The sequence below is a fragment of the Pinus tabuliformis genome, chromosome 1_2, assembly GCF_031772625.1.
Source record: "Pinus tabuliformis cultivar Carrire ecotype Pingquan chromosome 1_2, CPIR1, whole genome shotgun sequence".
Lineage (NCBI taxonomy): Eukaryota > Viridiplantae > Streptophyta > Pinopsida > Pinales > Pinaceae > Pinus > Pinus tabuliformis.
The window spans coordinates 1,343,860,078-1,343,887,515 of NC_142298.1; the positions used below are offsets into that span (position 1 = coordinate 1,343,860,078).

The 27,438-nt window shown below is 37.6% G+C and overlaps 1 pseudogene; it reads right to left on the reverse strand.

Annotated features, from left to right (window-relative positions):
- Nucleotides 1-10,877: 10,877 nt before the first annotated feature.
- Nucleotides 10,878-27,438, reverse strand: part of LOC149211202 (putative disease resistance protein At1g59780) — a 38,909-nt pseudogene continuing 22,348 nt past the window's right edge.

Genomic DNA, 27,438 nt, shown 5'->3' on the forward strand with positions numbered 1-27,438 from the left:
ATGCTCCATCCTGGTATTAAATCATAGAGAACAATGGGAATAATTAAGGGCCCTCTAATGAGGAGAAGAAAGATTAATCTTATGTTTCAATAGCAATATTATACTTTTTAAGGGAATGGATTAAGATGAAATCTAGAATTAGAAGTATATATAAGGTCAAGTAACTATTTCCCCTCGACTTTGGCTCCGTGGGAATATTTGCATAATGTCAAACAAATATCCTTCCACAACTTTAGCTATGCAGGAATATTGTTATTCAATATTTTCAAGTGAGAAATGCTCAATTCTATATGTGAAGAGAGCATGTCCAAGACCCGACTGCAGGGCTAAGTTCTATGGTCAATTGAAGAAACAAATGTGGATAGTTAACATAAATATGATACATGTAACATAATAAGATTTGCTTATGACTGATTGAAGAAACAAATCTATAAGAGACCTAACCAAAAATCGTTTTCTATTTGTGTTTATCTGAACTTATCAGGTTGAAGGCAAGAAAATATTTTAAATGTTAAAGTAAATAATTATTAAGAGTTGTGACCTTGACATGTCACTTGGTGCTGCGCTTTGCGGTGTGCTTGGAGAAGCACTTGCTTGGCTGCGTGAAACTACCCTATTATTTGTTGACGGTGTTGCATGTTGCCTGCTTTGTTGCGCTTTAATAGGAGTAGAGGGAGTCAATGTTGACGAATTACTTGCTGCTGTTAATTCTTCTCTGTCCTCATGTGGTATACATGCTTTGACATTGATTGTCTTCTCTAAACTTCCATCCAATGCTTCCTCTTCTATGAACTGCACATCTCTGCTGATTATGACCTTCTTGGTTGATGGATTGTAGAGCTTGTATGCCTTTGATTCATCACTGTATCCAAAAATATACATTTCTCCCCCTTGTTGTCCAACTTCTTCCTTAACTCATCTAGGACATGTGCATACGCCAAACATCCAAAAACTCTCATGTGAGTGACATTTTTCTTTCTTGCACTCCATACCTCTTTAGAAACAATGTTCTGGATGCTTTTGGTTGGACATCTATTCAAGATATATGCTGCACAAGTGATAGCTTCAACCCAATCTTCATCTGGAAAATGATTTTCCTTCAACATACTCCTTGCCATCTCCATAATGGTCCTATTCTTCCTTTCTGCCACACCATTTTGCTGAGGTGTATACCTTGTTGTAAATTTCTTTTGAATTCCATGCTCCCTACCAAATCGAAGGAAATCATTTGAGATATATTCGCCACCTCTGTCAGTCTTGACGACTTTGATGTAGTACCCACTTTGCTTTCCAACAAGAGCCTTGTATTGGCGAAAGCACTCAAACACTTCACTTTTTTGTTTTAGGACAAAGACACATGTCTTCCTTGTGTAGTCATCTATGTAGGTCAATACATAGTGACTGCCAACAATTGATGGTGTCTGCATTTGGTCCACATAAATTTGAGTGGACAATCTCCAAAGGTGCCTTTGCCCTTACTGACTTTCCTATTGGAAATGTCTCTCTATGTTGCTTGCCCAAGATACATCCTTCACATAAGCTGTCTGGTTTTTCCATGAGTGGTAGACCCTTAACCATGTCTTTCCTATGCAGCAAATTCAAACCTCCAAAGTTGAGATGTCCAAATCTCAAATGCCATAACTAGTTTTCATCTTTTACCTCCGCTTGAAAGTTTACTTGTGTGACAGCTGCTTCTTTTCTTCCATCTTCTTGTGAGTTCATAAATAGTTGTGCTTGTGCACTTTCTTTTTGCAAATATGATATTATTTTTAGGGGAAACATTCTGTTGTTTTTCATCTAAACCTTTGCAATCAACTGTCTTCTTGGAGGCACACGTCATTTTTGAAGAAGACATTGTAGCCTTTCTGCATGAGCTGTCCAATGCTCATGAGATTATGTTTCAGACCGGGGACAAAGTAAACATCTGAGATGTATTTCTTCTCCCCCTTCTTTGTTAGGATATTAACTCTCCTTTTCCCATGACATAGAATTTTATATTTTTCCCTAATGTCACTTCAGATTTCACACTTTCATCTAGATCAAAAAACATTTCTATGTTTCCTCACATGTGGTTGCTACACCCTGAATCTAGATACCATATATCACTCTCTTTTTCTTGCGCTACATTACAAGATAAAAACATGCTATCATGGTTCTGATTCTCTCTTGTGAAATTTACACTTGGTCTGTTACTAATATCATATTGCTTCTTTCTACATTCATTTCCATAATGACCATACTTCTTACAGTAATGACATTGAACTTGATATTTATCATGCCTGTCACCTTGTGCTTGATTTTGGCTTGGGCCTTGACTTGGATTTTGATTACTGTCTCTTCCATTTGAGCTTGAAGGGTTGATTCTTCCACCTCTGTGTGGGCTTCTTCCTCTTCCTCTAGCATATGATCTTCCTCTGCCTCGAACTTGACCAAATGATACTTGTGTCTAGAAGGCATGCTCCAATGAGGAGCCTATTGTTTTATTCAGTCTATGTTCATGAGAAATTAATGATGCATTAAGCTCATCCACTGAAAACTGTGAGAGATCCTGTTGTCTCTTCTATGGCCACAACAATGGACTTAAACCTTGCTGGCAAACTTCTCAAAACTTTCTCAACTATTCTTCTTTCCTCAAGTGTCTCATCATGAGACCTGATTTGAGTAACCAACCCACTTACATGTGTAAAAAATGAGTCTATATTCTCAAACTCTTTCATACAAAGTGTTTCAAAATCTCTCCTCAACATTTGCATCTTTGCTGTCGTGAATTTTTTCATGCCTTGGTAGACTGTCTGGAGGGTGTCCCATGCTTGCTTGGACTTCATTGCTACTGCAACCCTTGGGAAAATACTTTCATGAACTGCTTGGAAAATATAAACAAAAGCTTTTGAATCTTCCTTCATGTTGTCCCTTAATAAATCTCTTTCTTATTGAGATAAGGCATTGTATGTTGCTGCATCTGTTGGTTCTTGAAAACCATTCTCCACCAAACCCCAAATGTCTTGAGAAGAAAACAGGGCCTTCATTGTAATAGCCCCATAATCATAATTTTTTCTATTAAAGTGAGGTATTTGAGGACTAGTCAAGCTTGTGCTTGATGTTTCCATTTTTCATAAAAAAACCTTTCTACCTACTCGTAAATATGCTAAAAACAATCTGCCTTCAAAACAATTCTTACTGCTAGTAAAAACACTTGTTTTTACACTAATAATATTTACCCTTCTCTGATACCATGTTAGAAATATTTAGGAAATTTAATTTTCGTGAAGGGCAGAGAGTTATGAATTTCACGAAGCTATGTTTGGGCAGCTAGCTTCACGCACCGTGGAGCTAATTTCGTGTAGCTACCTTCGCGCATGACGGAGATATTTCAGAGACTTAATGAATAATATTCACTCACAGAAGGTGGAGCTATTTTAGAGACTTAATGAATAATATTCACTCACGACAAAAGTAACAAAGTAGGTTTGGAGCAACACAATAAAAACTTAGTATTAAATTGTAAAACATGAAAGTACATTCACATGAGACTACGGCTCATTCATCAAGTAAAAACTAAAATTTCATGTAGAATAACACATAGTAAAATACTGTAATTGTTGTTTTTATGTGCCCACCAAAATTTGCTCCACCATTTTCTCCCCGGAGACTTGTGCTCTCTTTTTGTCTACCCTCTTACTCTCTAACCTATTACAAAATGACTTTTACATTCATATATACCTCAACATAAGATTTTACATTTAATTCATGATAGAGCAAAGTAATTAATATGATGTTGTTGTTGAGTGTAATTAGAATCGCGCAAGTGTTTCTGGAGTGTGGACAATAGTCTCTGAATAAATGCTTGCCCATATATATTTATCAAAGTACATTGACTGCTTCAAATTCCTTGTTGCTTTTCAGAATGGTTCATGCCTTCTTCAATCCTTCCATCTTCAAACAGGGACGCAACCTGCAAAAATACCACTGACAAATATCGCTATTGACGAGCTGTTTATTGCGGTGGTTGGGATTATTATTTCCAACACCTCTTTGGTTCTGATCCGTGACCACTCAAATCTAATTTTTCCTCCCATCCAACAGTGCAGCGACCTCCATGTACTTAGTGCTATAAACCTTTCAACTACATCTGGCTCTAATATGAAAATAACATTAAAATATTGAATTTACTAAGTTCTAACTTGTAATTCTCGTGATAAATTTTCTGGTTCCCATTTCAAAAGCATTTAAAAAATCAATGCAAATTGATAATGTCACATTTTTTTTCATAATATGATAGGGAGATTTCAATCTTCACTGTACTTACACATGATCTTGATTCCCTGAAGGAAGAGAGAATAGTTTCCCTAAAAGATCATGATCTTCATCTTGATTCATGAAAGAAGAGATAATTTACGTAAAAGCAAATTTGAAGAGTCAATCATGGTCTCGGAACTCAAGTGATTCCAACTGTGTGAAAGTGGAATGAGTGGCAAATAGAAACTATTGAAGATAAGGCAATGAATGAAAACGACCATAGGGCATCTCACATAATAAGCATTATGGGTAGTACCATGAGGGACAAGACCATTGTTGAAATGTAATTTCAACTGCAGCTCCATTAAAACAACGACCGCAAATTTTTGAAAACCGCCATTACTTCCATCGGACCGCTTTTCACGAGCAAGTGGTTTTCCTCCGGAGGGCAGCGATAACACCCAGCAGCTGACACATGCACAACAATTTTGCAAAAGAGGTTTTCATCGGAGCATAAAGTTCGACAGAAATGGGCAGCGTGATATGCTTGACAACCGTCAGATTAGATCAACGGTTGATACAGGCCTCCAACATGAATATTGACATGAAGTGAAAGTTTTGAGTTTGACCGCCGATTTTCCAGTAAAACATTTAATGAAATTAATTGTGTTCATAGATTGTAGGTAAATGTTTTAATTTTAATGTTTTTTTTTTGCACGGGAGTATAGCATAGGTAAACATATAGTCATGTTTTTTGTTTTATATGCAATGTAATGAAACATACGCAGAAGTGTGAAGAAAGTAATGTTGTTCATTTTGCATATGAAATGTAAAGAGAAGCTCGCTGCAGCGAATGTAAGGAAATTTTTACAGCAGGTTGAAGTAATTGTTGTTCGTTGAAAATGCAATGAAAATGCATATTCATAGCAGCGTGTGAATGAAGAAAAATTTTACACAACAGTGTATTTTGAGAGACAGAGTTTTTATTTTGTAATGCAGCAACGTGAATGAAACAAGAAGGTTTTTTTACAGCAGTAAATGTAAGAAAGTTTTACACACACCAGTGTAAAAATTTCAAAGGAGAGACAGAGTAATTTTTCTTGTGTGGAACTTAATCGTTCCTGGTGAAATCCCTCTGTGAGAGGAAGAATATTATATTAGCAGTTTTATTAATGAATATAAATCTTTTATGTGTGTGTGGAAAAACTCAGTCCTCTGAAAACAATTTTTTTTGCTTCCCTTTGTTAAGATCCGGTGATAAAATAGAGCATTATCCTCTGTTCAAGTTATTTTTGTTTTGGAATTAAACAGAAAATTCCCAACATGGTATCAGAGCTTGTCCAGGCTCTTTGAAGGTGTCAAAGACGCTGAAGGAAGGATTTATTTCTGCAACAGCTTCTCCAACAGAGTGAAGACTCAGTAAAAATAATCCAAGGTATTTCTCAAGATTAGTTTTTTTTTGTTGAAGACAATCAGTTACTTTTAAATACACAGTCAAGTATTTTGAAGCATAGTTAAGAGTGCAAGAATGGTTGGAGCCAACACTAGTATGGGTATCTTTAATACTCAGCTCTCACATTTTAATGGGAAAAACTATGACTATTGGGCCATAACTATGAAAGCTATTCTTGCTTCCCAAGACTTATGGGAATTTGTTGAGGATGGATTTGAAGAACCAACAGATGAAGATGAGTTTAATAACTTGAATCAGGCAGAGAAAGATCTGTTGAAGAGCTATAAGAAGAAGGATTCTAAAGCCCTCTGTTTTTTGTATCAAGCAGTGCATGAGAGTGTGTTTCCAGGGATAGCAGCAGCCAAGACATTCAAAGAAGCATGGAAAAATCTCAAGACATCCTATCAAAGCATGGAGAAAGTGAAGACAACAAAACTACAATTGCTGGGGAGAGATTTTGAGAATCTTTGCATGAAGGAGTCGAATATTATTGACTCATTCTTCACACGTGTGATTAGTCTGGTCACACAGATAAGGTCTTATGGAGAGATTCTTGAAGAAAGGAGGATTGTGGAGAAACTGTTGAGGGTCCTACCGTAAAATTTCGATGTGATTGTCACCACCATAGAAGAGACAAAGGATCTCACAAACTTCACAGTTGATGAACTACATGCATCACTGATAACACATGAGCAAAGATTGAGTAGAAATGAAAACTCATCTCTAGAGAATGCCTTCAAGACCCAGATGTCCTTTGGAAGAGGAAGAGGTAGAAGCCAAAACAGAGGTGGAAGAAATAGTCTAGCAAATGCTCAAGGAAGAGGCAACAATCCAAATCAGAACCAAGGCCAAGGCATCAACCAACAAAGTGGACAACATCATGCTCAAGGACAAAGGTATGATAAATCCAATATCCAATGTTATTATTGTAAAAAATATGGGAATTATGCAAATGAATGTAGGAAGAAGCAACATGATATGAGTAATAGAACTAGTGCAAATTTCACTAAAGAAAATATCAGCCAAAACAGTTTGTTTTTAGCTTGTAATATGGCTGAAGAAAAGAGTGAAGATGTATGGTTTCTAGATTCCGGTTGCAGTAACCATATGACAGGAAACATAGCCCTGTTTTCTATGTTAGATCAAAGTGTGAAGTCACAAGTCACACTAGGGACTGATAATAAGTTTCTGTTATGGAAAAATGAGAAGTAAAAGTCTTAACAAAGAAAGGTGAAAAGAAAACCATAGCAGATGTTTATTATGTTCCTGGAATGAAATGTAACCTCTTAAGTATTGGATAGCTTGTTCAAAAGGGTTACAATGTTTTCTTTGTGAATGATGTATGCACCATCATGGATAGAGCACCTAGAAAACGATGTATTTCTGAAGTGAAGATGACAAGGAACAATATTCTCCCTCTCAGAATGAAGGCAGATTTGAAAAATAAAGAAGTAATAGCAGCAATGACTCAAGAGGCTTTCCAAAGCAACCCAAAGGATAAAAATTGGTTGTGGCACTTGAGATGTGGACATCTCAACTTTGGAGGTCTTAACTTGTTGAATAGAAAAGGAATGGTAAGAAGATTACCAATGATAGAGAAGCCAGACAGCCTTTGTGAAGGTTGCATCTTGGGGAAACAACACAGAGAAAGTTTTCCATCTGGAAAAAGCACCCTTAGAGATTGTCCACTCAGATTTATGTGGACCGATGCAAACTCCATCACTTGCAGGTAGCCACTACATACTAACATTCATTGATGATTTTACTAGAAAAAATTGGGTTTACTTCCTGAAGAAAAAAAGTGAAGTGTTTGAAAGATTTTGCAATTTCAAAGCACTTGTAGAAAACCAAAGTGGGCTACATATCAAAGTTCTAAGAACTAATAGAGGAGGTGAGTATATCTCCAAAGAATTTCTACGTTTTTGTAGAGACAATGGAATTCATAAGCCGTTTACCACTAGGTACACTCCGTAGCAAAATGGAGTTTCCGAAAGGAAGAATAAGACAATCATGGATATGGTGAGGAGTATGTTAAAGGCAAAAAATTTGCCAAATGATTATTGGGCTGAAGTTGTACATTGTGCAGCGTACATTTTAAATAGATGCCCTACAAAAGTAGTCATGAACCGAGTGTCGGAAGGAGCATGGAGTGGGAGAAAGCAAGGAGTCATCCACATGAAAGTTTTTGGATGTGTAGCCTATGCACACATTCCAGATCAGCTAAGGAAGAAGTTGGACAGCAAAGAGGAGAAATGTATTTTCATTGGATACAGTGAGGAATCCAAATCTTATAGGTTGTATAACCCATCCACCAAGAAGCTCATTGTCAGTAGAGATGTTCAGTTCATTGAGGAGGAAGCTTGGGATGGAAGCATAGAGAAAACAATGAATGTTAAAAGATCTTTGTCACATGATGAAAATGATGAAGAGATGGCTGAAATACATCCCCAAATAGCAGCACCAACACAAGGACCGCAAGGGGCACCCTTGAGGAGAAATGAAAGTGTTTCTCCAAGCACACCACAAGGAGGAAATTCAAGTGCTTCTTCAAGAACTTGCACACCAAATGAAAGAGGTAAGAAGTTAAGAAATTTAAGTGATATTTATGAACAAGAGGCAGCAAATGAAGTTATGAACTCTTTGTTTGCTTTATATTGTCATGTTGATGACCCTGTTCATTTCGAAGAAGCAATTAAGGATAGGAAATGGATAGAAGCTATGGATGAGGAGATGAATGCCATAGAAAGAAACAAGACATGGGATTTAGTTGAACTACCAAAAGGAAAGGAAGCCATTGGAGTTATATGGGTCTACAAGACCAAGAGTAATGCTGAAGGCAAAATAGAAAGACACAAGGCAAGACTGGTTGTCAAAGGATATAAGCAGCAGTATGGGAGAGACTATGAGGAAACTTTCGCACCGGTTGCTAGAATGGAAACCATGAGAGCAGTGTGGTCCATAGCAGCACAAAACAAGTGGAAAGTTTACCAAATGGACGTGAAGTCAGCATTCCTAAATGGAGTGTTAATTGAAGAGGTTTAAATTGAACAACCTCTAGGCTATGAAAAGAAAGGCCAAGAGCACAAAGTGTGCAGATTGAATAAAGCTCTTTATGGGCTGAAGCAAGCACCAAGAGCGTGGTATAGTAAGATAGATTCCTATCTGCTAGAAAATGGATTTGAAAAATGTGAGGGAGAACCCACCCTCTACATCAAAGAAAATGATGGTAAATTACTAATTGTTGTGATATATGTTGATGATGTTATTTTTACAGGTAATGATGATCACCTTATTGAAAATTTCAAAACAGTCATGACAGAAGAATTTGAGATGACTAACATGGGTTTGCTGAGATACTTCTTAGGAATAGAAGTAGAACAAAATAAAAATGGGATTTTTATCTCACAGGCGAAATATGTTAATAAAGTGTTGGAAAGATTCAATATGCAGGAAAGCAAAACAACAATCACTCCCACAGTGATGGGATTAAAAGTCAACAAAGAGGACAGCAGCAAGGATTTTGATCCTAGCTTGTATAAGAGCATAGTTGGTAGCCTCATGTATTTGACTGCAACTAGGCCGGATATAATGTATGCTGTTAGTTTAATTTCCAGATTCATGGACAGGCCAAAAGAAGCACATTGGCAGGCAGCAAAAAGGATTCTGAGGTATGTTAAAGGTACTAAAAGTTTTGGAATTTTATATACTACTTCAAAATGCTCAGATTTAATTGGATACATTGATAGTGATTGGGCTGGAAGTGTGGATGATCGGAAAAGCACATCCAGTTATGTTTTTCACATGGGTTCAAGAGCCGTTTCATGGGCTTCTAAAAAACAGCCTATTGTAGCATTGTCTACAGCAGAGGCAAAATATGTGGCAGCTACAGCAGCAGCATGTCAAGCAGTTTGGATGAGAAGGATGTTAAGGAGCTTATGCCAAGAGCAAACAAAAGGAACTGTGATCTTTTCTGACAATAGCTCAGCTATTGCATTATCCATGAATTCGGTGTTTCATAAGAGAACGAAACACATTGACACAAAGTTTCATTACATCAGGGAATTGGTAAACAATGGAGAAATTGTTTTACAACACTTTAGAACTCAGGAGCAGGTTGTAGACATTCTAACCAAGACATTGGGACAGAAAAGTTTCGAGTTTTTGAGGAAATGTCTGGGTATGATTGATAACCCAGCAGTTGAAATTAAAGGGGAGTGTTGAAATGTAATTTCAACTGCAGCTCCATTAAAACAACGACCGTAAATTTTTGAAAACCACCAGTACTTCCATTGCATCACTTTTGACGAGCAAGTGGTTTTCCTCTGGCGGGCAGCGATAACACCCAGCAGCTGACACGTGCACAACAGTTTTACAAAAGAGTTTTTCATCGGAGCATAAAGTTCGACAGAAATGGGCAGCGCGATATGCTTGACAACTGTCAGATTAGATCAACGGTTGATACAGGCCTACAACATGAATACTGATGTGAAGTGAAAGTTTTTAGTTTGACCGCTGGTTTGCCAGTAAAACATTTAATGAAATTAATTGTGTTCATAGATTGTAGGTAAATGTTTTAATTTTAATGTCTTATTTTGCATGGGAGTATAGCATAGGTAAATATATAGTCATGATTTTTGTTTTATATGAAATGTAATGAAACATACGTAGAAGCGTGAAGAAAGTAGTGTTGTTCATTTTGCATATGAAATGTAAAGAGAAGCTCACCACTACGAATGTAAGGAAATTTTTACAGCAGGTTGAAGTAATTGTTGTTCGTTGAAAATGCAATGAAAATGCATATCCACAGCAGCGTGTGAATGAAGAAATAATTTACACAGCAGTGTATTTTGAGAGACAGAGTTTTTATTTTGTAATGCAGCAGTGTGAATGAAACAAGAAGGTTTTTTCTACAGCAGTAAATGTAAGAAATTTTTACACACAACAGTGTAAAAATTTCAAAGGAGAGACAGAGTAATTTTTCTTGTGTGGAACTGAATCGTTCCTGGTGAAATCCCTCTGTGAGAGGAAGAATATTGTATCAGCAGTTTTATTAATGAATAGAAATCTTTTATGTGTGTTTGGAAAAGCTCAGTCCTCTGAAAACAATTTTTTTTGCTTCCCTGTGTTAAGATCCTATGTTAAAATAAAGCATTATCCTCTATTCAAGTTATTTTTGTTTTGGAATTAATTAGAAAATTCCCAACAACCATGACCATGGTTTAGATGGGAAAACCCATTTGCATATGCTTGAGCAACCCATCCCATCTTTATGGTGGTGCTCGTCAATCCACTTCCTTAGTATCTGTACATGCTTTTCTCCTTCCATTGCTCGAACTGCAGACCATGCTTCACCACCTTCTTCTTCAATAGATTCGAGTATTAAGGGACTGCCATACACATGCAGTTCCCTCAGATTCTGTAAATTTTTGAGACCTGGAGGAATGGTCCTGATGTTAGAGCAAAAGACTAAGCCCAACTTCTTCAAGAGAGGCAGAGTCCCATCCCTTATCGGAGGAAAATTGTCAACCACATTAGTTTCCTCCAACCAGAAACTTTCTAGGCATAAAAAGGCACCTGCCTCTCCAAATGCATCGGGTAACTCTTTTAAAGACGAGGATTTAACTATATCCAGCCTCCTTAGCCATTCAAGCTTCTCCAATGCTCCAGGGATCTCCTCCAGTTGGGGACAATCTCTTATTATTAGACAAGTTAGCAGTTGGAAACCACATATCCACGATGGGATCTTAACCAAAATGTTGGACTCCACAAAGAGACTGTTTAGCTTTACCATACCTCTTATGTCCTCTGGTATTTCCTGCATATGTGACATCGTTAGGATGAGAGTCCTCATCTCTGTCATGTCGTCAACTACGCCATCTGTAATTGGCTCCTTCGAGCACTCTAGCGCCAACCATTTAAGGTGCTTCAGAGGGTGCAGATCCTGGAAGCGAGCACGAGCACGACCTCCCATCGGATCACAAATAAGTTTTGTTTGTGGTGGTGTTGCTTGTGGCCAGGTTTTCTAACATCTTTCCATTTTCAGATACTATAGCGATGTCAACGCAGAGATCCCACAAGGCATGCACTTCAACTGTTGACAGAAACTTAGATCTAGATATATCAAACTTGACATCCTACCTAACTCATAAGGCAACTCACTCAGTTGGTAGCATTCTAACAGATCTAGTATCGCAAGCTTCTTCAAACATGTTACTAAATCTCGCAACTTCACTATTGGCGATTTTGCTAAACAAAGGAAGACCAGATGCTTCAACGCTCCAAAGTTATGAGGCAAACTTTTGATGGACGTCCCTCAAAAATCAAGAAGTCTAAGAGAGGTGAGAGTCGTGACCACTCTTGATGGAACATAGCCCGCATACCCTGACCTCGATATCCATTAGGTATTAACCTAAAATTGTTGGCCCTCAGAGAAATCCTGGTTTTACGGGCGTAATGTTTCAATGAGAATTCCACTAAACCTTTACCTGCTTTGAAACAACAATTCTCTTCCTTCTTGGCAATTTGCAGTGCTAGATGATGTAAAACATCATGCACAGAGAAGATCACCACCTGTCCATCAACATCCTTAATACTAGCTTCGATTAGACAACGATCCACTAAAAAGTTAGCATAAGCCCTTCCAACTTCTAATGGATCTTTACCATCTTTCGTGGGAATAAGGCCCTCTCCTATCCACAAGTTTATCAATCATGTACATGCATTTCCTCGTCCTCTTTGAAGGCGCCCAAGTAGAGAAAGCAGAGCTGCAAAGGTAAATATTGCGAGGTGCACAATGCGTCATAACTCAATCTCAATCGATTATAGAGTTTCTTCTCTACATGAGGGTCCACTTTATCCGCATTTTCAACTTCTCCAGATTCAACTACCAATCTAATGGCGTAGTGATGCCCACCATGGCTGCTCCTATTACTTTGAGAGCAAGGGGTAGCCGATCACACTCCACACAGACATCCTGGGCAATCGATTCCAACATGTGGACTGTGTTGGTTACCTACAAATGCATGAAAGCACAAGAGGCTCCAGCTCTCATCTGCAAACAGACTATCCATGGCAATTTGGGTACCCACTCTCATTTTTGAAAGGACTCTTCGATCTCTTGTCGGTACAATGATCTTAGAGGTGTCATTCCTCTGATCGTCTGGTACACCCAACATCTTCAATAGATTTTCATTGTCATCCCAAATATCATCTAAAAATAGCAAGAATCTCCTACTGCTAGTATTTTAATAAATCCATCTCTTGACATCTTCTTGGCTCCATCTCATGTCAAAGCCCTCACTTATATCGAGGTCTATCTGTATCCCAAGGTTATTGCATAGATTTATGATTTACAAATTTTGGGAAACTGTCAACCACAGAATCAAATCTTTCTCAAAGTGTTATTGCACTTGCTTGTCATTCAAGGTTCTCTTGAGGAGCAGAGTTTTTCCAGATCCACCCATGCCAAAAACGCCTATTCTGGATGTCACAGAGGCTGCGATTTCCTTATCATCTGTTAGCAGATGTTTAAGGGTTTCTGTTGGGAATAATGCTTAATTAGTTATGTAAATTTCAGACAAATTAGTTAGCAGATTTTGTGTTCTTTGCAAAATTAAAGCAACAAAATATTAGGGTGGTCACTGCAGGAAAGTGCTGGAAATTAGCTGTAATGACATTAGATTTGTTTCACAGTCGATTTTAGTAATAATTTTACTATATAAGAATGTAGTTAATGGTTCAATTAATATATGAGATTTGCAGCAGTTTTTAGGTCACACAATAACTCTGTTTTATTTGTTTTATTTTTTTATATTTAATTTTCTTCATAGTATTGTTGGCTTATCAGCTAGCTGGAAATAAGTCATTTCATATTCTACAAGTGGTACCAGAGTAGGTAAAATTGTTTTGGGTTAAAGTTGTATTGTTGGAATTTCGCCAAAGTTAATCATGTCGAATTCTAACAAGATGCTAGTTCTAGAATTTGATGGGAACGATTATGATTATTGTGCATTAAGATGCTAACCTTTTTGATTGGAAAATATTTGTGGGAGATTGTTGAATCAGGATATGAGGAGCTAGTTGATTGGAATGTCCTTACAGCCAATGAAATAACAACAAGAAAGGAAGCAAGGAAGAAGAATGCTCAAGCTTTGTTTCACATTCAGATAGCTCTTGATAAGAGCTTATTTCCAAGAATATCAGGAGAAAAAAATGCCAAAGCTGCATGAGAGACTCTACAAGAAGCTTACCAAGGTAGTGATCAAGTTAAGGTGGGCAAGCTTCAGACATTGAAGCGATAGTTCGAGAATTTGAAGATGAAAAAAGCTAAAAGTGTGAGTGACTATTGTGTGAGAGTCAAAGATGTGGTCAATAAAATGGCTACACTTGGAGAAACTGTAAGTAAGGAAGTTTTAATTAAAAAAGTATTGAGATATTTAACACATAGATGGAATCATGTCGCCATAATCATGGACGAAAGTAAGGATTTGAAAAAATTACAATTTGATCAATTGGTTGGATCTTTGATGTCTCATGAAGAAAAATTGAAGGACACTTTTCAAGGTGTAGAGAAAGCTTTTTCCTCTAAATTACAAATTACAAAGAATGAAGATGCAAGCAGAAACAGTACCAAAAGCAATCAAGGCCAAGTTAAATGGCAAAGCCAAAATTATTCAAGAGGTAGAGGAAGAGGTGGCTCAAGTGGAAGAGGTAGTTTTAGAGAAAGAGGTAGAGGTAGATTTGATAAGAGAAATGTTCAATGTTACTATTGTAATAGGTATTGCCACTTTGAAAGAGAATGCAGATTGAAAGAAGGTAAAAATGCTAATTATGCTCAAGAAAGTGGTGAGTATCCTCTAGATCCCTTATTTTTATCTTATGCCAAAGGTAAATATACTAGTAAAGATGTTTGGTACCTAGATTCTGGATGCTCTAATCATATGATAGGGAATGAGAAGTTGTTTTCAGCAAAGGATGTAAGTTTCAAATCCAAGATCCAGCTTGGTGATGATAAATCATTGGAGGTTGCTACCAAAGGAGCTATGGAGGTCCAAACAAAAGAAGGTATAAAGAGTATTCATGACATTTATTATACTCCATAATTGAAGCATAATTTGTTGAGTGTTGGGCAGCTATGTGAGAAAAATTATAAATTAGTCTTTGAAAATAAGACATGTACTATTTATGATAAGAATAAGGGAGATAGGGTGATCACTATTGTGCCTATGACAAGAAATAGGATGTTTCCCTTGAGGTTTGGTGAACATAACAACAACCTTTCAAATATGGCTTATGAGGACTCAAGTTGGTTATGGCATTTGAGGTATGGGCATTTAAATTTTCACAGTTTGAAGTTTCTAACCTCACATGCATTAGTTTCTGGTTTGCCCAAGGTAGAAGAGCATAAGGAGGTTTGTGAAGGATGTGCTAAAGGAAAGCATGCAACGGAAAGGTTTCCAAAGGGAACTACATGGAGGGATCATCACCCACTTCAGCTTGCTCATTCAGACATATGTGGTCCTATGCATACTAATAGTTTGGGTAAGTCATCATATTTCATCACTTTTATTGATGGTTACTCACGAAATTGTTGGGTATATTTTTTGAAGGCCAAAAGTGAAGCCCTGGATACATTCAAGAAGTTCAACGCCCTTGTAGAAAATAAGAGAGGGTGCAAGATCAAATGTTTGCGGACTAACCGTGGAGGAGAATTCTGCTCAAAATCTTTCCAGAGTTATTTTGATATGAATGGCATCAGGAGGCAATGTACTACAGCATACACACCCCAACAAAATGGCATAGCTGAAAGAAAAAATCATATTGTGGTTGAAATGGCAAGATGCATGTTACAAACTAAGGGATTGAGAAACTCTTATTGGGGAGATGCAGTTGCTACAATAGTGTACATCCTCAACCATAGCCCCACCAGTGCACTGGAAAAGATGACTCCTTATGAAGCTTGGTATGGAAAAATGCCTAATGTTAATCATTTCAAATTTTTTGGTTGTTTGGCTTATGTGCATGTACCTGATCAAAATAGAAAAAATTTAGATGCAAAGAGTGAGTTATGTATTTTTATTGGGTATAGTGAGACAAGCAAGGCTTATAAATTGTATAATCCTCTAAATAACAAGCTTATTGTCTCAAGAGATGTAATTTTTTATGAAGGGGGAGTTTATGGTCATCAAAAAGGCCATGTTGAGAAGACAAAATCTGTTTTGAATGATGATATAATTGTTGATAATGATCATGAGTAGCCAACTAATGTTTCTGTAACTAGTGGCTTAACTCCACCAAGTAGCCCTTCATCAATTTCTTCAACATCAAGTTCAAGTCCAACTTCTTCTCCAAGTTCTACAAGGAAGGTAAGAAGATTGAGTGATATTTATCAGAGGAGTGCAAATCAAGCACATGAAGAAAGCCCAATAGGTGAGATAGTCAATTTTGCTTTATTGGCCAAGGTTGATTTTGAGCCATCATGTTTTGAAGATGCATGTAGTAACGAGGTTTGGATGCAAGCCGTGCAAGAATATATGGATTCCATTCAAAGGAATGACACTTGGAAGTTGAGAGAGCCTCCACATGACAAGAAAAAGATTGGAACCAAATGGGTCTATAAGAATAAATATAACAGTGACGGGAGTGTTGAAAGACACAAAGCAAGATTAGTTGCTAAATGATTCACATAGAAGTATGGAATTGATTATGAAGAGACATTTGCACCAGTAGCAAGATAGGAGACCATTAGAATGTTGATTTCATTAGCAGCTCATAAAAAGTGGAGCATACATCGTATGGACGTGAAAAGTGCCTTCTTGAATGGGTACTTAGAAGAGGAAGTATATGTGGAGCAGCCACAAGGCTATGAAGTGGAAGGAAAGGAGAATAATGTCTACAAGTTGAAGAAGGCTTTGTATGGTCTCAAGAAAGCACCAAGAGCGTTGTATGCAATGATTGATGGATACTTTCAGGAAAATGGCTTCGAGAGAAGTAAGAGTGATCCTACCCTTTACTACAAACAAGAAGGTATTGATATTTTAGTCATAAGTTTGTATGTTGATGATCTATTGTATATGGGTAGTAGTTCTAAGATGAATGATAAATTCAAAGTTTCTATGATGAATGAATTTGAGATGAAAGATCTAGGCATCATGAAATATTTTCTAGGAATGGAGGTTTATCAAAGTAAGGATGAGATTTTCATTTGTCAGACAAAGTATGCACAGGATATGCTAAATAAATTTGACATGCTTGATTGTAATCCATCCCCTACTCCAAGTGCTCATGGAGAGGTGATATGTAGAGATGATGGTGTTGATTTAGTTGATAAGAAAACTTACAGAAGTATTGTGGGGAGCATGATATTTCTAACCCACACAAGGCCTGATATTACATATTCAGTTTCACTTGTTTCAAGGTATATGAAAAATCCATCTAAAATACATATGAAGGTAGCCAAGAGGATTTTAAGGTATGTGAAAGGCACTCTAAATTTTGGTATTCATTACTACACTTTTGAAAAGTTCAATATTGTTGGATTTAGTGATTCAGACTTAGGAGGTAGTCTTGATGACCGTAAGTCCACATCTCGAAATTGTTTCTCTTTTGGTTCTGGTTTGATTACATGGAGCTCAAAAAATCAAAGCATTGTTGCCCTCTCATCCACAGAAGTGGAGTATGTTGCAATTACCTCAGCAGTTACACAAGATCTTTGTTTCAGAAAAATTTTGGAAGAAATTGGAGAAAAACAAATTGAGCCTACAGTGATTTATTGTGATAATGTAAGTGCCATCAACTTAGCAAAGAATCCAGTTCATCATAGTAGGACAAAGAATTTTGACGTGAAATATCACTTCATTAGAGATTTGGTGCAGAAGAAGGATATTGAATTGAAGCATATAAAGATATCTTCACCAAAGCACTTGCAAAACATCAGTTTTTAGCACTACGAGATAAGATAGTAAATCCTCATTAATCATTAAGGGGGAGTGTTGGGAATAATTCTTAATTAGTTATGTAAATTGCTAACAAATTAGTTGGCAGATTTTGAGTTCTCTATGAAATTAAAGTAGCAAATTGTTAGGGTGGTCACTGCTAGAAAGTGCTGGGAATTAGCTGTAATGCCATTAGATTTGTTTCAGAGTTGATTTTAGTAATAATTTTACTATATAAGAATGTCGCTAATGCTTCAATTAATATATGAGATTTGCATTAGTTTTTAGGTCACACAGTAAATGTGTTTTACTTGTTTGATTTTTTTTATATGTATTTTTCTTCATAGTATTGTTGGCTTATCAGCTGGCTGGAAATAAGTCATTTCATATTCTACAGCTTCGAATGCCTCATCTTGTCCCACAATGCACGCCTCTTGAATTGGCTACTGCCTATAACTTGCAAGGCTTGGCTGCCTTGTTGGAGGAATTGAAGATTGGCTCTGAGCAGCTTCATGGCTCTGTAACTGTATGTTTTGCAGTTGAAAACGGAGTTGATGAGTGAATCCAATGAAAGGCAGTCTTTCCAGATGACTCTGCAAACCGTTAATACTCTTCCTGATTTTTTTACTCAACAAATATCGAGATACCATATTATATGTTGGAACATGACATTTATGCACTATTTTGATTGCATATTCCATAATTCTGTTCAATGTTTGAAGCCAGTGGTTAACTGTAACAGGTTCAATATTGTTGAATTTCCATGTTTATAGGTTGAATCTCCTTCACTAAATTTTCCAAAATCCCCAACTCTTTTCTGCAACAACGAGAAATCTTGATGTGCCCCTCTATTACTTGAACCACCCTATCAATAAGAACGCCTATTGATCCAGATACAAATCCAAGATCTCCCATATTTTCTCCTTTCTCTTGATGATTTTAATGTCGTGATCTTGCCTAAAGCTAGACGTTAATATAGTCTAATTAACCATGAAAATGTGTAGGGAAAATATGAATCAGCGGGGAAATAGTTACACCATCACTGAAATGACTGGTAGCTATGAACGATACCAGTCTGAATAGTAGGCATGAATTTTAGGTGCAATCATTTTCTTAATCGAAAACATGTGAGATGAGAATGATATGTAATTTTCGAATGGTATGTGTTTTTCTAATGGTTAAATTATAAATTTAAATGTGTATTAGGTTGTTTAAATTTTAATCGAAGAGTTGATCATTTCACAAAATAAAAATTTTTCTAAAGATATTCGGCTAAATCTAAAATTGTATAAATAAAAATTGTTCTAAAGATATTTGGCTAAATCTAAAATTGTATAAATAAAAATTGTTTTAAAAGTTCTTTAGCTAAATCGAAAGTTGCATAATAAAGATATTTAGCTAAATCTAAAGTTGCATAAATAAAAATTGTTTTAAAAAATACTTACCTAAATCCAAAGTTGCATAATATTAATGAGAACATTAAATAGATGATTAATTCTTCTATTCAACATTACAACTAACCTCAACCAAAATTCAATATAGTGAAAAAAAAGACAACCTGTAATTTACTTTAAAAGCTTAGTGATATAAAAAGTCCATTTAACCTTTACTTGTTCTAACTCAATTTACAATCTTTGATTGTTCTCTCGCTTTCCAATTAATCAACATAATCATCTCGTCTATTATTTTTACTTACTTAGCATCTAGGTTTACATAGGAGTCTCCTTTGGATCTCTTACATTTCTAACTCACCTTTTAATCTTTACTTGTTCTCTAGCTTTTGATATTAACAACGTAATCATTTGGTATATTATTTTGAGATCACATCTAGGTTTACATAGTAGTCTCCTTTGCATCTCTAACATGGGTTATTTGATTAGCTACATTTATTACTCTAGATTTTCCTTATTCTTGGCTGCCTCTTTCATTAGTTTTTGACAACTATTTCAACTCCCTTGTTCAAGGGTGGCTCACAATTCATACAAAAACATCAACCAAATATTATTATTAAATTAAATATTATTATTAAAGATAGTTAATATATATTTATATGGGAAGCTAAGAGGTTTTCTAAAATGATTTTTAATTTTAACCAAATCTTTCACCTCTGGTTCAAGCTAGGATGATACAAGGATGCTCCATAAGGAGGAAATCATATTGTTCCGTGTCTTGAATAGTGCTAAGAAGAAAATGAACATTGTTAAAATACAAACTAATTCATGCGAGCTTCAAAGTGAAACTAGCCATTGGTCAATTCCCAAAAATCCTTGTAACTAAAGAGTCATCTTTGGGATACTAACAGGGTTGAATATGAAAAACACTTTCTATTCAATTGTCTAGATATTACTCACATCAATTCTAATTTTCAATATCTTTGCCACACTACCGACCTTCTTGACTTGTTAAGGTAGCAAAACTAGGATGATCTAGGAATACTTCTCTCCACTCTTTTCAAGCATATAAATAATATGTTAAAAAATATCAATTAATCTCATTGCTCATATAGGCGCATTCCACTGCTAGTATGAGGGAAATTTGTAATTATATTTGTCCAATAAAACAATAATAATAATAAAAAAAATAAATGTCTTCCCTAAAAAAAATGAAAATAACCATATAGATAAAAGAAAACTATAATACAATTATCTCATGCCTTTAATAGTTCTTTTTTCATATACTTTGAATTCAAATGGATCATAAATTTACCTTCGAAACAATTTTTTTTACTACATTAAAATTCCAAATTAGGTAAAATTTTAAACATCTTTACTCTTTACTAAAGGAAATACCATTTATTAAACCAAAGTAAAAAAGTTAATTCAACACAAAGAAATCATGCTCCAAAATCCTTCTTTTAATTAAATATTTGTAAAATGAATCTTTAAAAGGTAAACCATATCTTATGGATATATTAAAATCTTTAAAGACATAATATTTCCACGTCAAAGTTGTAATATTTGAAAATATTAATTTGATATATCTTTATTATAATTTTGTCATCATGCCATGTAAAACACATCATTAAATCTAATATTAATATTATTGAATTTAATAAATTTGAATTAATACAATATTATATTTGTTATCTTATAATATATATTAATATATCATGATATATATTAATTCTATATATATATGGGAGGGAAGAACAAATACATAGAGTGGTAGAGGTGGAGAGATAGAGAGAGTTAGAGAAAGGGAGAGAAAGGGGGAGAGCGGGAGGTAGAAGAGAAAGGGAGAGAGAGTAAGGACGAGAGAGGGGGATTGAGAGAGAGGAGGAGAGAGGGAGGGAGGGAGAGGAGTTGGAAGGGGAGAGAGGGAAGGAAGAAGAAAGAAATTGAGAGAGAAAAGTGGAGAGAGATAGAGAGGAAGTGACAAGGGAGAGATGGAGAGAGTGTGTGTGTATTTTTGGGGTGAGATAGACAGACAAACAAGGAGAGATGGAAAGAAGGGGGGAAAGAAGGAGAGAGGGAGGGATATAGTGACAAAGTTGGAGGGTGGAGAGAGAAAGAGAGAGAGAGAGAGAGGGAGGTGGGAGAAAAAGAGAGAGAGAGAGAGAGGGAAAGAGCGATGACGTGAGAGAGAGAAGGAGGAAGCGAGGGAGGAAAGGAGAAAGACACAAAGAGAGAAAGGTGGAGAGAAAGAGAGCTAGGGAGTGATAAGGGAGATGGAGAGAGAGGGAGAGGGGAGAGTAGGATGGAAGAGAGATAGAAGGGGGGGAGAGGGAGAGAAGGGGAAGAGAGAGAGAGAAAGAGAGGAGGAGGGAGGAAGAGAAAAATAGGCATGGAGTGTATATGTTTTGGGGGTGAGAATTAGAGACAAAAGAGAGAAAAAGGGAGAATATAGATATAAGGTGAAGAGAGGGAAGAAGAAAGAGATAGAGATAGGAAGAGATAAATAGATATGGAGAGAGACATTGTGTGTTTTGGTGAGTGAGATAGGGACACAAAGAAGGAGAGATGGAGGGAGATATAGATATAGATGGAGGGGGAGAGAGGGAAGAAGATATCTTGCATTAGATGTATTGATTTTAGTGTAGATGGTGATTTCTAATCCTATTTGATTACTTTCACTAAAGGAGATAAATTGAAGGAGAGGGGAGAGGAGGAATAAAGAGAGAGAGAAAGAAAGGAGTGAGAGAGGGATAGAAGGGCAAGAGAGAGGGGGGCCACAAAGATGGAGGGGGGAGAGGTGGAGAGAGTGAGGGAGATAGTGAAATGGTTATAGGAAAAAGAGAGAGAGAGAGATGGGGAAAGAGAAAGGGAGAGACAGGAAGGACGAGAGAGGACTTGAGAGAGAGGAGGAGAGAGGGAGGGTCAAAGAGATGGAGTTGGAAGGGGAGAGATGGAGTGAAGAAGAAATACATAGAGAGAGAAAAGTGGAGAGAGAGAGGGAGTGTTGTTGGGAAAAGTATCCAATTCGGAATGCCCCTATCCCACTCTAAGAGGTGATAGTGCCTTAGCAACAAACAAGGAAAGCTATCTAAGTATTCTTCTTTATGAGATGAAAATAGAGAAAGAAGGATGTAACTAACCGGTGTCTTCTGCTAGTTTGTCGATCCAACCACTCTCTCTTTCGTTCGCTTCCCGCTGCCTGCTCTTTCACTGGTCCAGCTTCACCCAGTTCCTGCAAGATCACAAGAGAAGAAAACTACACAAAAGATATAGATTCACATTCATAACTAGTTTAGGATCAGATATAAACTAAATATGCAGATATAACAAAACATCATTGAAATACAAGCATATTGGAGAAACTCAAGTAGCTTTATTGATATGATAACAAGGTTCAAGAGGAGATACAACCAAATGAGTCCCGATCCAGCATCTACCTCCCAGCAAAAGAATCCCTTCCTCTCCTCCAACAAAGCATAAATCACCCAATGTACTAATCTCAATCTCAAACCAACAGCAATTCTCTGCAAAGTACAAAATTCCAGCCCCCTGAACCTCTGGGTGAGAGATCCATATATAGATGTAAGCAGAGAGGATGAGTCAGCTTATGTTTTGACTTGTGGCTTCTCTCTGTCAGTTCTTGCTTCCACTTGGAGGTTGAGAACCTCTTACTCATCACTTGGTCGAATTCATTGAGGCAAGTGTCATTGAGGAAGATTCTGGAAGCTTCCAGGGTCTTTCCACCTCGTTGAATGAACTTGCCATTTGTAATTTCCTGCTCAGCGCACCCTGGTAGTGCTTCTACCTGCGTTGCAGTGCAACTAGCCAGTGTAACCTCTGCATTTCAACGCAGGCAGCTAGTGGAGCCATTGAATTGATCCTAATTTGACCATTTCTGAGTGGTCTTTGGTGGAGAACTTCTGGGAGAAGCTGTCTTTTGTTGACCTTCTTCCTTTAGGGGTAGGAACAACTCTTTTAGGGACTTTGGATCCCTTGGATTATGGAAATTTCATGCTCAATGTTGTAAGGCACAAAAATGTCTATAACAGTTGCCCCCTAAAGTATGAGGCTATTTATCGGGTGAAATGCTTTATTAGGAGGATCCGAAGTTCTTCCAATGCTGGGAGGAGACCTGTAATAAGATACAATACAATACATTATTTTTCATACTGCTTTCATGATCTAGCTGAGGCAGGCATTCCCATGCTCAGCTTTATAAATTCATTTTTCTGTACATAGAACAGGCAATTGTCTGATGGTAGACTGATGATTTTGATGAAATCATCATCCTTTTGGTAGGATGATTATCTGCTGCAATGCTGTACATGTCAAATGTCTTTATTTTTCCTGAATATATATCGCAGCCTGGATGGATGAAACTAGATCCGGGGTCTTCAGTCTCATTCGATCTTCACTCTAAGTACAATTCGATCCATGTGAGAAATTTTCTGAAGTCGAACATGGAAAGACATCGCTTGATTACCAGTCAATGATGTAAACTGTTAACAAGCGCGAGAGGAATCACCGATAATGATGATGACCCCCAAGGTATTGCAGTACAATTCACGTGGTGTGAATAAAGGACTTGGCATCGAACACCATGCAAAATCTTTCGGTCGAAGGTCATTGATGTATACCTGTCGTCGGAAGTGAGAAACTTGCCATTGAGGCATGCAAGCTTCAAAGTACTGAAGGGGGTGTTCCTAGATCAACTTCTTGGATAATGAGTTGATGTCGACAAGAAGCGATCCGTCAAAGGAGGGCCTTAGTGTATCCCACATCAGTGACACGGAACGGAGCAAATGATTTTGATGGAGGTGAAAACGATTTGATGATATATGGTTCAGGGTGGCAGTCATGAAAGGAAGAAGGATAATGTATGGTAGTGGATGGGACACGGTTGACTTCTCTGGATGACTTCTCTTGAACATATCGGCGACACTTGTGTGATGGATCGGTAGCATTTACCCCAAAGGTGGATGGTATGGCGAGACCATGGTGACGTGACCGGTGAATGAAACAACCCAACCCGACTCAGGCACAGAGTGGAAGTGTTATGTTCAAGAGCGACTTGCTACCAATAAAAGTTCTTTGAGTTTCTTCCCAATTTTTCCCTAGTCATTTCTGACCAGTACCTCTTTATTTTTGTCAAGCTTGAGGAGGATAACATATGCTTGTTCTATAATTTGCCCTTCGGGCAAACCCATCGCTATGTTTTAACGAGCCTAGCGATACTGAAACTCGTTCTCGTGTAAAGACAAGTTTGTCGCTATTAATGTTTTTTAACGAGTTTAACGACAAAGATAACTCGGTCCCTTTTCATTTTTAGAGAGTCTAAGAAGGTACGTAAAGATAACTCCAAAGTTCCTTTTTCGTCATCTAATCCCTTAAGTCTGAAAAAGTATAAAACAATACAGAAGGGATGGATTTTCGATAGTTTTAACGAGCCGAACAAAACAAGCACTCGATCTTTTTGTGCAATAATCCCTCAGGTCCAAAAAGATTAAAATCTAGAGGAGGGATAGCACTTCCGGTCGCTTTAACGAGCTGGAAGGCCAAAACTCGGAAATCTTTTCATATTTTACGAGTCAGATGAAAAGAGCTTAAAGAAGACTCGTCTTTTGAGGAACGAGTGATAAAACGGGTTAGCAGCTGATTCCAAGTAAGGGTTGGAATTTTCCAATCACGACAGTGTCACAAGGATGGCTAAGTGAGATCACTCTTCGCAGCTGTTCCTGAAAATGGGTAAACAATCAAATGGAGGTGAATGATCGGCCAATGGAAAAGTGGAGGTGACGGTGCAAACACGACCAAGGCTTCAATGGCTGATAAATCTACATTCGCTGTGGTTATTTACCGGGTAGTTCATTTTTTAACGAGCTTAAACGCGGATTGAAACACTTGCTCGATCTTATGTTTATTTTTTAATGAGCATGAACTATGTGTTAAAACTGCTCAATTTTATGTTTATTTTTTAACGAGCATGAACTATACGCTAAAAATGCTCGATTACATGGTCTAATTTTGATTTTTTACCATAACTAGCTTTGCCCTTTTCAAAGATAGTACTGTACCCTCAATTGCTGCATCAAACTAGTTAGAAATGAATAACATTTGCTTGAAAATGAGATTAAAACCCTAATATTTCGCTTTGAACTACGTAAAAAGCAATTAAAAAGTGTTTTTACCTCTCATTTTACCATTTCATTTGAACTTGGTTTGTTGGAGATTTGGAGGTGCCTCTTCCCCCTTGATTTTCATCAGCTGATTCCGGGAGATTCTGTGGACGATTCTCGGCGCCGTCTGGACCAGGTAGGAGCTAAACTTGAGCTCTTTCATTTCATGGTTTCCTTTCTGCATTTTGTGTTTGATTTCTTGTTCTTCTGAGCCCCTGGGGTTTGATGGGGGCGCTCTGCCATCAGCGCACCTAGTGCACTCGAAACCTACGCTGAATGTCAAGCAGCATGAAGGCAGTTTGACCTTCAACATAGGTGGAACACTGGGTAGGTGCGCTAGGCACAGAAAAAGAGTTTCGTTGCACAGTTTTTGATGAAAATTTTTGCCAATTTCTCATCAAATCCAGGATCTAACTCCTCTCATGTTTGTTTTTCAGAGATATTGGAGCAAATGACCCTTACATGGCGAGAACGAGAACATGAAGAAGAGGACATGATTGCCCTACATGATCCTGTCACGGTGAACGCGCTGCGGAACTGTGGTCTACTGAAGTTCTTCCGCATCTCTAGCATGAGACAGCAAATCAACCTACTGCAATATTTGCTCGATGCTTGGGATCCTATCAACCAAGTGTTCCAGATTAGGGGCAAATCCATCCCCTTGACCGCAGTAGATATTTACTTCTTGACTTGCTTGTCAAGGCGGGGTGCTCCCATTTCTTTGTCAAGTCCGGCCCGAGGGAGTGACTCTGTGCGAGATTATATCTGCCAGTATTGCAGGGAAGGATCTCAATCGAGTAAAGATGGCAAGATCGTTATCCGTGAGGTTGCTGACAGGTCTCTCAGGTCTATCTTGTACACTATTGGTAGGATGGCCAGTAGTGCGTCTCTTCATGTAGCCAACAGATCCTATGTGCAGCATGCCTTGGAGTGCCTCCAACCGAAAATATTCAACTGGTGTGATGCAGTACTTCTTCAGATGAAAAGTCAGTTGACCAAGGTAAAGGACTGGAAGTTGAAGAACTTTGGGTTTGGTTCTATTTTCACTGCCTTTGCTTTGGAGAAGATACCACTGATGCAGCCACAGTACATTGCACTCGACTTGCCTTCTCCTACTGAACCACGCATGCAGAGATGGGTTGATCACATGTCTAGGCATGTCGGTCATCTCAGATTTCTTTCTCTGATACCTTCTTCAGGTGGTTCGAGTGTCAGGAGATGGTCTATTCCAAGTATCCATATGTTGGCATGGACTTCCGGGGTGATCCGGATTTGGTACTACCGGAAGGCGAGCAGTGGGGCGCTATTGGTAAAATCTTCGACCATATCACTGTTTACTGTTTTTATTCATAATGTCCTTGTGCTTTATTCTATCAAGACTTTAATCAAACTCATGTGTGCATGCAGATGTTGGTCCTGTTCGTCCAGTAGTTCGCCTGAGAGCGCTAGCCGCTGCCCCAGCAGGGGAGACTGCCGGGATCGTTATTCTTCGTGACCTTGATGTGGCCAAGACTCTCACAGCTGTGTAGGAGCAGGTTGAGAGCCTTACTCTCGGCATTCTAGATGTGAGGATCAACGAGTTACCTCTACAGTTGCAGCGGCATACTACTGGTGTGCCTAGACGATGGACTCGTCTCTTACGCATGATTGCACAGGCCGTGACGTGCTATCATGAGCATCACTAGACTAGGGTGCCCCCTAGCATTTTTGAGCTTTTGGGTCATGCGACCGATTTTTTCTTGGTCATAGAACATTATATGTAAACCATAAACAACTTATATATATATATATATATATATATATATATATTGATTTTCGAGGTTTTATTCTGGTTGAATTATATGATCCATATGTACAACATTGATGATGTGTTTCTTTTTATAAATGTCGCAAATTTCTATCTAACACATAGTTTGCTAATGAGTTGGTTAATGTGTTTAAGTTTCTGGAAATATGTTGGTATTGAATTAAATCAAATTGTCTTTCCAAAATCTTAACCCTTAGCAACATGCGATAAATAGCTAGGTTGCGGACGGAATATATACCATTGAGCTGTAGTATTACGAGTTGTGAGTCTAGCCTGACGATTAGTCAGCGTATACCATGGGTGATGGCATCAGAGAGCAGTTCTATCAACGCGCTATATTCAGCGATGTTATTCGTTGATTGACCAATACATACACCTCTGAAACTTACTAACTCGCCGCTTGGATCAAAAATGGCCCAGGCTGCGGAGGACAGGTTCC